This window comes from Anolis carolinensis, chromosome 6 (assembly GCF_035594765.1).
Source record: "Anolis carolinensis isolate JA03-04 chromosome 6, rAnoCar3.1.pri, whole genome shotgun sequence".
Taxonomy (NCBI): Eukaryota; Metazoa; Chordata; class Lepidosauria; order Squamata; family Dactyloidae; genus Anolis; species Anolis carolinensis.
Genome location: NC_085846.1, coordinates 88,426,922 through 88,437,190, shown reverse-complemented (window position 1 = coordinate 88,437,190; position 10,269 = coordinate 88,426,922).

Sequence of the window (10,269 nt, the reverse complement as noted above, 5' to 3'; positions counted from 1 at the left end):
GGACAACGCCGGCTCTTCGGCTTAGAAATGGAGATGAGCACCAACCCCCAGAGTCGGTCACGACTTAACGTCAGGGGAAACCTTTACCTTTACCTTCTGTTTTCATGCTTGAAAGATTTGGTCCATTGGCATCAATGGGTAAGTTCAAGAGGCATATTTCTCTGTCATTTATAGGCCTATCATCATGGGACTCTCCCCATTTATAGGTCACCTCTTCTACAGCAAGCCTGCCAAGTTTCAGAACATTTCACTAATCCACTGGTTTTTTTTAAAAAAAATTGAAAGTTTTTACCATAACATTTTAAAAACCCACAAGGGGGGCAGGTCTGGGAACTGAAGTCTCAAGCTCATGCCATAAGAAGCGAGGAGAATGGATGGACACAGTCAACCAGGCTTCTGATTAGCTGAGAAAGAAAGTGAGAAACACACACAGAGAAAACCTCAACTCCCATCATGCTCCGGGAGGAAGCACAGGCTCCTTCAATGCGTGCGCCACACAGAGTGCTGCTGGGAAAGCAAGTTCCCATTTGCTTCAAGTGTCCATGGGGGGAGGGGGGAAGGGGGATTTAGGAAAGGATGGAGGAGTCAGCTGGAGAAGAAACAAAGGAGGAGCCACAGTTTTCCTGATTACCGAGGCTGCCCTGTCCACCAAATGCGCTTGAGCAGATTCATAGAAAGAGATATGGTCCTTCAGATAACCTGGAGTAGAGCCATATAGGATTTTGTAGGTCAAAACCATCATTTTGAATTGTGCCTGGAAATGTGTTGGCAGCCAATGGAGCTGTTGCAACAGAGATGTGTTTCTGCTCCCTGTAGCCAGTCCCAGTTAGCAGCCTGGCCGCTTTGAACCAACTTCTGAGCACTTTTCAAAGGCAATCCCACATAGAGTACATTACAGAAGTTCAACCGGAATGTAACCAAGGCATGTACCACCACTGCTGAAACTTGAGCTTCCAGGTTCAGAGTTTAATTCAAGAATATTCCCAAACTGTGAACCTGAGTTTTTAAGGGGAGTGCAACCCCATCAAACACAAGCTGACTCCCAATTCCCTAATCTGACTTATGACTGACCAGGATCAACTGTGTCTTGTCAGTATTAAGCTTCAATTTGTTTGCCCTCATCCAATCCATTCCAGCTGCCAGACACTGATTTAGCACAAGAACTGCTTCCATAGAATTAAGTGGAAAGAAGTAATAGAGTTGGATATCATCTGCGTATATTCTTTCTTATGTGGCAAGATGTACATTTCATTCAAGGTCACTGAAGTGGAGTGGTGCATGTGATGACCTTGCAGTTGTGGATTCAGCTATGACATTCTGTAATCCACTTGTGTACTCAACCATTCATCTATTTATGTATTAAATTTTGCATTTTGTCACATGTTCATACAATGTTGCCACTCAACTCAGGAGATGCTGAGAGGAGGTGACCAGCTTTGCAGAAAGTTGTATTTCTTCTTGGCTCTTCTTATGATTGGTTGACAAGGAAAAAACCCAGAATGCAGCTGCCATTGTCAATCACCTCAGCCCCTCGCCTCCTCCCACTCCAGACAATTACAGAGTATGTTACATTGAAAAAACACAGTTGAAATTCTCTGAAACAACAAATCTTTGCTAATATCTCTGAAACATTTCTGTTTTGATTCTTAATGCTTCTGGGGGGGGGGGGGGTCCCATCCAATTAGTAATTTGGAGCTTTATATTAAGAAATCATACAAATCTCTGAATTATGAAACAGAGCTCCAAAGCTCTCCACAGCCCTAGCAACTAACACTTCTTTCCTCTTCTGAATGACCTCCATTGCAATAGGCACAAGCAAGTTTTTTATTTTTATTTTTTTGCAATCCCCCCTTTTACCAGAAATCGCTCATGTGAAGTGTTAGTCATTTGCTTCCTAAACATCAGGGAATGGACCGCTGCTGATCACTGTAAGTGTGCGATAAGGTGAGAATTGAGAGACTTTCACAGTCCTTATGCATCTCCTAAACTAGGGGCTACATAAGGATTGTGAATTTCAGAACACCCCAATTCCAAATTAGGCATTCATAACTCCCCAATAGGTTTCCTGTCTATATTCTTAATATCCTGATCAGGTAAAGAAATCATGTTACTCACCCTAACTCTGCTAAATCTGTGCACCTCAGAAGGTACAAATGAATAGTTTTTCATGGACTCTGTCTCCTTAACATGAACTTCAGCTCCACTAAGTCAAAGTAAATGTCATAAAATATTCTGTTCTGCAGCAGCCATTGGCAAATAACTGGCATCTGTTTTTTGTTGTCTTGCTGCAGTTGTGCTTTTGAAAACAGAAGCTTCCATTTTCTCAATTATTTCCTTGTTGATTCAGGTCCTGTGGGGAATCAAAGAAGTTCTTAAATGGAGAAAAAAAATCTAAATGCTGTTGTTGGGGAGACTATTCTAGTTATTTGTTTATATCCAACTTTTGTATTACAATAAATAGTCAAGTGGTTTATTTAAGGTACTATAATACAAGAATATAACAAGACAAAATAAAAACATAAAAATGTATCAAAAATGAGGGACAACAAACATTGTTTAATTTTATTGTTATTGTTTATTTTTATTGTTATTATTTACAGTGTATTTATGCTTTCAGAGCTAATTCCTAAAAGGCAGCTTAACACCACACCAATTAAAACAGCAACAGTTGAACCATTAAGATGCAGAATTATTTAAAATTCTTCACTGATTAAAGGCTGTTGTTAGTTTTAAAAAGCTTTAACCATCCATTAAGGGATTTCTAGGTGCGAAGATCACTGCAGATGCAGACTGCAGCCAGGAAATCAGAAGATGTCTACTTCTCGGGAGGAGAGCAATGGCCAACCTTGACAAAATAGTGAAAAGCAGAGACATTGCACTGTCAACGAAGGCCCACATAGTTGAAGCAATGGCATTCCCCAGAGTAACCTGTGGTTGCAATAGCTGGACCATAAGGAAGGCTGAGCGAAGAAAGATAGATGCTTTTGAACTTTGGTGCTGGAGGAAAATCCTGAGAGTGCCTTGAACCACAAGAAGATCCAACCAGTCCATCCTCCAGGAAATAATGCCCAGCTGCTCACTGGAGGGAAGGATATTAGAGGCAAAGCTAAGTATTTTGGCCACATCATGAGGAGACAGGAAAGCTTGGAAAAGATCATGATGCTGGAGAAAATGGAAGGAAAAAGGAAGAGAGGCCGACCAAGGGCGAGATGGATGGATGGTATCCTTGAAGTGACTGGCTTGACCTTGAAGGAACTGGGGGCGGCAACGGCCGACAGGGAGCTCTGGCGTAGACTGGTCCACGAGGTCATGAAGAGTCAGAAAGAACTACGTGAATGATGAAGAAGGGATAAAATAAAGAGACCTTATGATTTTCTACAAGAAGTTCAGACTCGCCCATTATCTAGGCAACATAGCTGTGGATATAGTCTCCTTCACAGTATCGTTGAAGTGACTGGCTTGGCCTTGAAGGAGCTGGGGGTGGCGAAGGCAGACAGGGAGCTCTGGGGTGGGCTGATTCATGAGGTTACAAAGAGTCCAAAGCAACTGAACAAATAAACAACAAATATTCTCCTTTCCAGGTAAACATAGGGTTAATGATGTGTTGCATTTATTGGTATCAGCATCACAAAGGAGCAATAGAGACCATGGAAAGACATTTGCCCAGTGTTTGTGAGGACCAATTTGTGGGAAGTATGAAAGCTTCAGATACTTTCAGGTAAAAGGCACACAGAGGCCCCTTCGACACAGATGTATAAAATCCACACTGAACAGTATTATATGGCAGTGTGGAATCAGATAACCAGTTCAAAGCAGATATTGTGAATTATCTGCCTTGACATTCTGGAGACCCTTCCAGACATGTCCTATATCCCAGGATCTGATCCCAGGTTTTCTGTTTGCACTGCTTGATAATGTGGGATATACAGAAAACCTGGGATCAGATTCTGGGATATAGGACTTGTCTGGAATGGCCCTGGGTTATATGACTGTGTGGAAAGGCTCAGAACAGAGGAAAAGGGAGGCAAAATGACTGAGGCTGCATTTATACCTAGAATTAATACAGTTTGATACCACTTTAACGGCTCAATGCTGGATTCATGGATGTTGTAGTTTTACAAGATCGTTAGACTTCTCTGCCAAAGAGTGCTGGTGCCTCACCAAACTACATATCCCAGTATTCCATGGCATTGAGCCATAGTAGTTAAAGTGATGCCAAACTACACTATTTCTACAATGCAGATGCACCCTTACAGATAATTTAACTGATTTTCTCTTAGTTACAGAAACAAGAGGGAACAGTACTAAATTAATTGCAAGAGCAAATGATGAAAATGCAGAAATGAATTCATTATTTTTGTGGCCAAGCAGATGTGCAAAAATTCTGCAAATGGTTGCACGTCCTCTTGTCCTACTGCTAACACAACTACTTTCTATACAGTGTAACACAATACAACTATGCTGCTAGGATTTTTAAATTATTTTTGTTCATTTTAAATAGCCCTTTAATTGACACAGGGAAGACCTTAAATCTCTAAGATAAAATTCAAAGATAGAGCATAATGTAATTCCAGAGAATGTGCCCTTCCTTTGCCCCCAGCATACATAAAGTGAAATCCCATTAGTTAAATCAAGGTTGTAAGGGCCAAAATTCCAGCTTCCTAAGATAGAGCAACTATATTCATTTTCAGCATGTGTTCTTTCCAACCAAAATTTTAAGATCACAGTCTTTGCCTTGTAGATTGCCCACTTGCTAAACTAAACCAATTGGTTCTTCAAAATGATTGTAGTTTAGGGCAAATCTGTCTTAGGGTATTCTTGGCAAGATTTAGGACTTTATCAGATGGGCAGGGGTAAAGCGAGGGACGGCAGGGGAAAGCGTGGAACAGCGGAGGGAACCGTCAGACTCTGTTCCCGCCCATTGGGGTCCGTGTTCTTTTTCCCCATGTCATTTCCCTGTCTGTCCCCGCTTCTTCCTTGCCCCCTCTTCCCTTCTTCAATGAGGAGTCAGGTAAACACCCAACTCCTCTGTGATCTGTTTCTCTTTGATGCTGCCACAACAGAGCCCCAAGGAGTCCTGCTAGAAGTAGCCCTGCATCATGTGGTGGGCTCTGTAGGGCTCAATTGTGGCAACAGAGAGAAGCAGGGAAAAGACACTCCTCTCTCTGCATCTGAAAAGATCATGAGGAGCTTTTCTGTTGCCTTCCGCTTAGGCTAAGGCCCCATTTACACTGTATCCAGTTTCTGAATGTACATTATCTGCTTTAAACTGGATTATATGGCAGTGTAGACTCATATAATCCAGATTAAAAAGCATAATCTGCATTCAAAACTGGTTTATATGGTCAGTGTAGATGGGGCTTTAGAGAGAGTGATTTGTCCAAGGTGACCTAGTAAGTTTCCATATCTCAGCAAGGAACTTGGTCTTCCACAGCACTAGCCCAATACATAAAACCAAGCAACTCCCAGAAGCCCTAGCCAACTTGTTCAATGGTCAGGAATTCTGAGAGTTGGAGGCCCAAACAGCTGGAGGGCCTCAGTTTGAGGAATCCTGCATAAAACACTTCACTGTATTTGCTCTTGTTACTGCTTCCAAAACTGAGCTTCAGAGTTGGCTTTGTGATTGACAGTTTCTCAGCAATCCATGAAAGTTTCATTGAAAGTAAAGATTTATTTTTTTTTGATTGAGCAGTCAGTTTTGGCCAGCTCACCACATTTGCTGAATGCTGAGTCTGCATGTCCAGAACCTCATTTTGCATTCTAAGTTGAAGAGTGTGTGGGAGAAAGTTCTGTTCAAATTTTCATATAACTAAACACAGATACATTCAAATTATGAAATCAGAATAATGATGCAGTAAAACTCCCAGAAATCCCAGCCAGTTTACCAGCTGTTAGGATTTCTGGAAATTGAAGACCAAAACATCTGGGGACTCACAGGTTGAGGACCACTTTCTTAGAAGATCCCAATTCATTACAATGTTTGATAACATCAATCAATTCAACTGGTCTGATGGGAGAAGTAGGTAGTGTTCCAGGTAGAAGATCCTCACAGACCACATCTACATTGCCATATAATCCAGTTTGAAACTTCATTGAACTACATTATATGAGTCTACACTGCCCATATGACAATGTAGATGAGGCCATAGTTAACCTCCCAAAACAACAGCAACAGCGAAAGACTAAACTTTCCATCTTTTAAGTTGGAGGCGTGGACAAAGAGTACATTGGAATTTACTTGGTGATTGGCAGAATAGTTTAATAATAGCTATAAACTATTGTGTTTACTAGTGTTCATGTAATAGGGCATTGATTTGTGTTCTGGTGTACATACCTTCCAACTATACCAATTTGATAGGGGCAGTCCTGATCAATCCTCTATGGGTTCACCTTTTCCAGCTGCTTTTAAAATTCCTGGTTTCTCTCATCTCCTTCTACTTTCCCTATTGTCCTTCACTTTTTACTTGGGTTGCCACAAAAAAATTCCCAAATGAAAAAATAATTCATTTTTTATTTGGAAGAGGAATTGGTGGACTTCTATCATCTAAACTATTATCTGATATGTACCCTCCATGAAAACTAGGACGTGCCTGGCCACATATCTTAGTTTTCATGAAGGGTACATGGAACTAAAAACACATTTCTGACCTGATGTACACTCCAAAATGTCCAGTTTGGTAATTTTAAATCTGTGTGCCATCTCTTTTTCCAAGATACTGTTTTGCACTAGGTTCCAACTAGGACGTCCAACTATTAGGGAAATACACAGTTGCTTATGTGAAGCTGTAGCCCATATTTGTTGCTCTTATATTTATTATGTGCTTTCAAATTGTTTCCATGTTGTGATCATAAAGCAGACTTAGCATGTGGATTCTTTGGCAAGATATATATTCAGAAGCAGTCTGCCATTGGTTTCCTCTAAGGTTGAAAGACTGTGGCTTGTCCAAGGTCAGATAAGAGGTTTCTATGGCTGACTTTTCTATGTTTTGGACTTTTGCCTTTCAGAATGCAACTTTCAAACTATGCCATCCTGGCTCTGAAGCTGTACCTTTTCTCTTTGTTGGCATTTTTGCAATTCATTGAGACTTTTGCAATTCATTGAGACATCAGTGCTTGGAAAGTTTTTTTCAAGAAGCAATTTGTTTTATTTTTCACTGTTAATAATGCATGTTGTAATGCTGCAGACCCATCTAAATCTAGTTATAATGGCTTTCTTTTCATTCAACTTTGGCCCGGCTCGACCTCAAACTTTCTAAAACTAATATTGAAACACTTTTTGAAACCAGCCATCTTCTAGTATGTGTAGTTTTCCCCCCTGCTGCATTTTATTACACATTAAATGAAAGCTCAATTAATTAGGATTTATGTTTGTTTGTGAAACAAAAAGGCCAATCTTCTCTCTTTGACACAGATTTAAAATATATCAGAATCTCTTTCTTATACTGAAAATCAGGAAAAAATTGCTTTTATGGCTGACTTCAAGAATTCTTTTGGCTGAGCATGAGGCCATTAATAGTCATTAGCACACTTTCAACTGTATTGCTAGAGCAGTAATAAAATCAACACCTCCTCATTTTTTGTGTGTTGAATCCCCGCCAAAGTGCATTTGGTCTTGTCACTACATAGCAAGGCATGTGCTACTTAAGGTATCAAAAGAAACACTGAATAAAAACATAATTCTGTATTATGCTGAATGAGATATGTGGCAATTTGATAAGAAACCACTTAAGAATAATTCAAATTGGTAAAGCATTGTAACACGACAGAATTCAGAAGGAAAGACAGATGTTAGCCTTTTGAAAAGAAAGCTCCACTTTTCTGTTTTTGAAATATTCTGCTATATTTTTGAGAGAATGATAAATCATACAGAGGAAAAGGAAGATACTTAGTGGAACTGGATGGGATCCCACTTTTCTCTTTCTTCTTCTGCACTTTTTGAACTGTTGAATGGTACTAGATGTGAAACATGAGCATGGAAAGAGGGGGCAGGAGGTGTGGTTAGTTTAGCTTTGGCTATATTGTTTCATTACTTCATTCTTTTAGTTCTGTCTCAGTTCCATCTTCCATCGTCCTCCTACCTTTGTGTCCATGTTTCACATCCAGTATCATGCCATATTGCAGAACTCAATGTTCACTAAACCAATCATTTTTTTAAAAAAAAAATCCTATACATAGGATTTTTAAAAATCCTTTAACTAGATGAAATGCTTTAACAGTAAAGTAGCCCCATGTATTATGCATGGCATCTGTTCTTGGTACTTTTTTGTGTAATGCAGTTTTAATATATAACCTGGAATCCTATTATTTTCCCCTGAAATGAGCAATGTCTTGGGCTTCCAGCAAAAGCATACCATAGAATCGCTCTGGAGGACCCAGCAATGCCTAAAGAAATGTTCTTTCTAGGCCTCCAGCACAACACTATGGGCATCTTCCATTGGAAGTTGACCATGTAATTGCCCTGGAAGATTAGAGGGCTGAAGGACTAGAACAAACACATGTTGAGGCATCGCTAGGTCTTCCAGAACAATTCTATGGTATTTAAAAGTCTTTGTATATACGAGGGTTATTCAGAAAGTAGATTGCGTTTTGGAATTAAAAATGAAGTATAGGAGAAAACATTTACCATATGCAAATACCATTTCTCAACATAGTCGCCATTCAAATCTAAGCACTTATCATAGCGATGAATGAGCTTGGCAACTCCTTCCCCACAAAACTCTGTCGCTTGCGTCCTCAACCAACCGGTCACCCCTTCCCACAGCTGCGATCCAGGACGAGCGTGGAGGAAAGTTGAGCGCTGCGATTTTGCTGTTTCATGGGGATGCACGGCCCCACACGGTGGGTCTCACACGTGAAGTTCTGGAGTCTTCTTCCTCCGCCGTGCAAAATCCCCGTGCTCAACTTTCCCCCACACTCGTCCTGGATCGCAGCTGCGGGAAGGGGTGACCAGTTGGTTGAGGACGCAAGCAGCAGAGTTTTGTGGGGAAGGAGTTGCCAAGCTCATTCATCACTATGGTAAGTGCCTAGATTTGAATGGCGACTACGAGAGATGTGGTATTTGGGTGTGGCTTTCAACTGCATATGGTAAATGTTTTCTCCTATACTTTGTTCATTTTTAATTCCAAAACATTATCTACTTTCTGGATAATCCTCGTAAATAAACTGCATTTGATGAGCTCATGTAATAAGTAATAAGTGTAATATAAAGTAGTAAAATGCTAACATTCCTCCATCAATAGCTCAAGCTTTATACACACATCATCATCATCATCAACAACTTGCCTCTACATGGAAATAGCAATAATGCCACTGAACACAGCACTGAAAAGTCATGGGAGGGACTGCCTTAATGGTGTTGAAAGCACTGGAATGTCAGAGTTTTCAAACCAGCTTTGATTTGAAAAATACTGTAATATTGAGGGGCGGGGGTTAATAGGCCATGTAGCTGAATTAATGTAAAGAATTGGAAATGTGGACCACACCCTAACAGTGAGGTGAGTTCAGAAGGTGAAAATGTCTAGCCAGTTATGATGATCTTACCATGATGTGTTTGGCATTAATGGAGTCACTGCAGTGCTATTGTAGAGCAGGAGATGTGGTGCCAAACAGACTGTTTCCCATCACTGTTGACAAGTCCCTTGTCTACCAAAAATCCCTGTAGGTAAAGAGAGGAAATGATTCTTGCCCTATAAATAAATTGTAGCTCATCTTTAGCATGTCAGACCTATCGCAAATCCAGGGGTGTGTATATAAGTCATTTACCAAGCCAACCAACAGTATCTAAATGTGACCCAAGCAGCCCTTGCTGCCTGTTAATTTAATTGAAGCTACACAAACATGTTTAAGAGTTACTGACCTTTGCTCTCTCTGACTCTTTGATTATGATCCCACATTGTTGTAGCTCTTATCAAGTGTTTGTGCCTTTGCAAACTTTGATTGCTTGATTTCTTCCCCTCTCCCTGCACCTATTTCCCTCTGTATCTCCATTTATTATGTGACATAGCTTCTTCTGAAGTCCCTGACATTTCAAGTGAGGGTCACTGTATTTATGCAGTGCCAGTATCTTGAGAATATATTCATATGTGTTGAGTATGCTCTTCACCATTGTTCTGCAAATTAGGTGACATGAAACCAAATAGCGATAATGTGTTGTTATGATTAAGGTTAATAAGCTACTGATTATCTCCACAGAATACAATTGCAGACACATTATTTAAATGGATTTTGCTCTGTTGAACTAAATGATAAAGAAGCTGTACTTATCTGAGT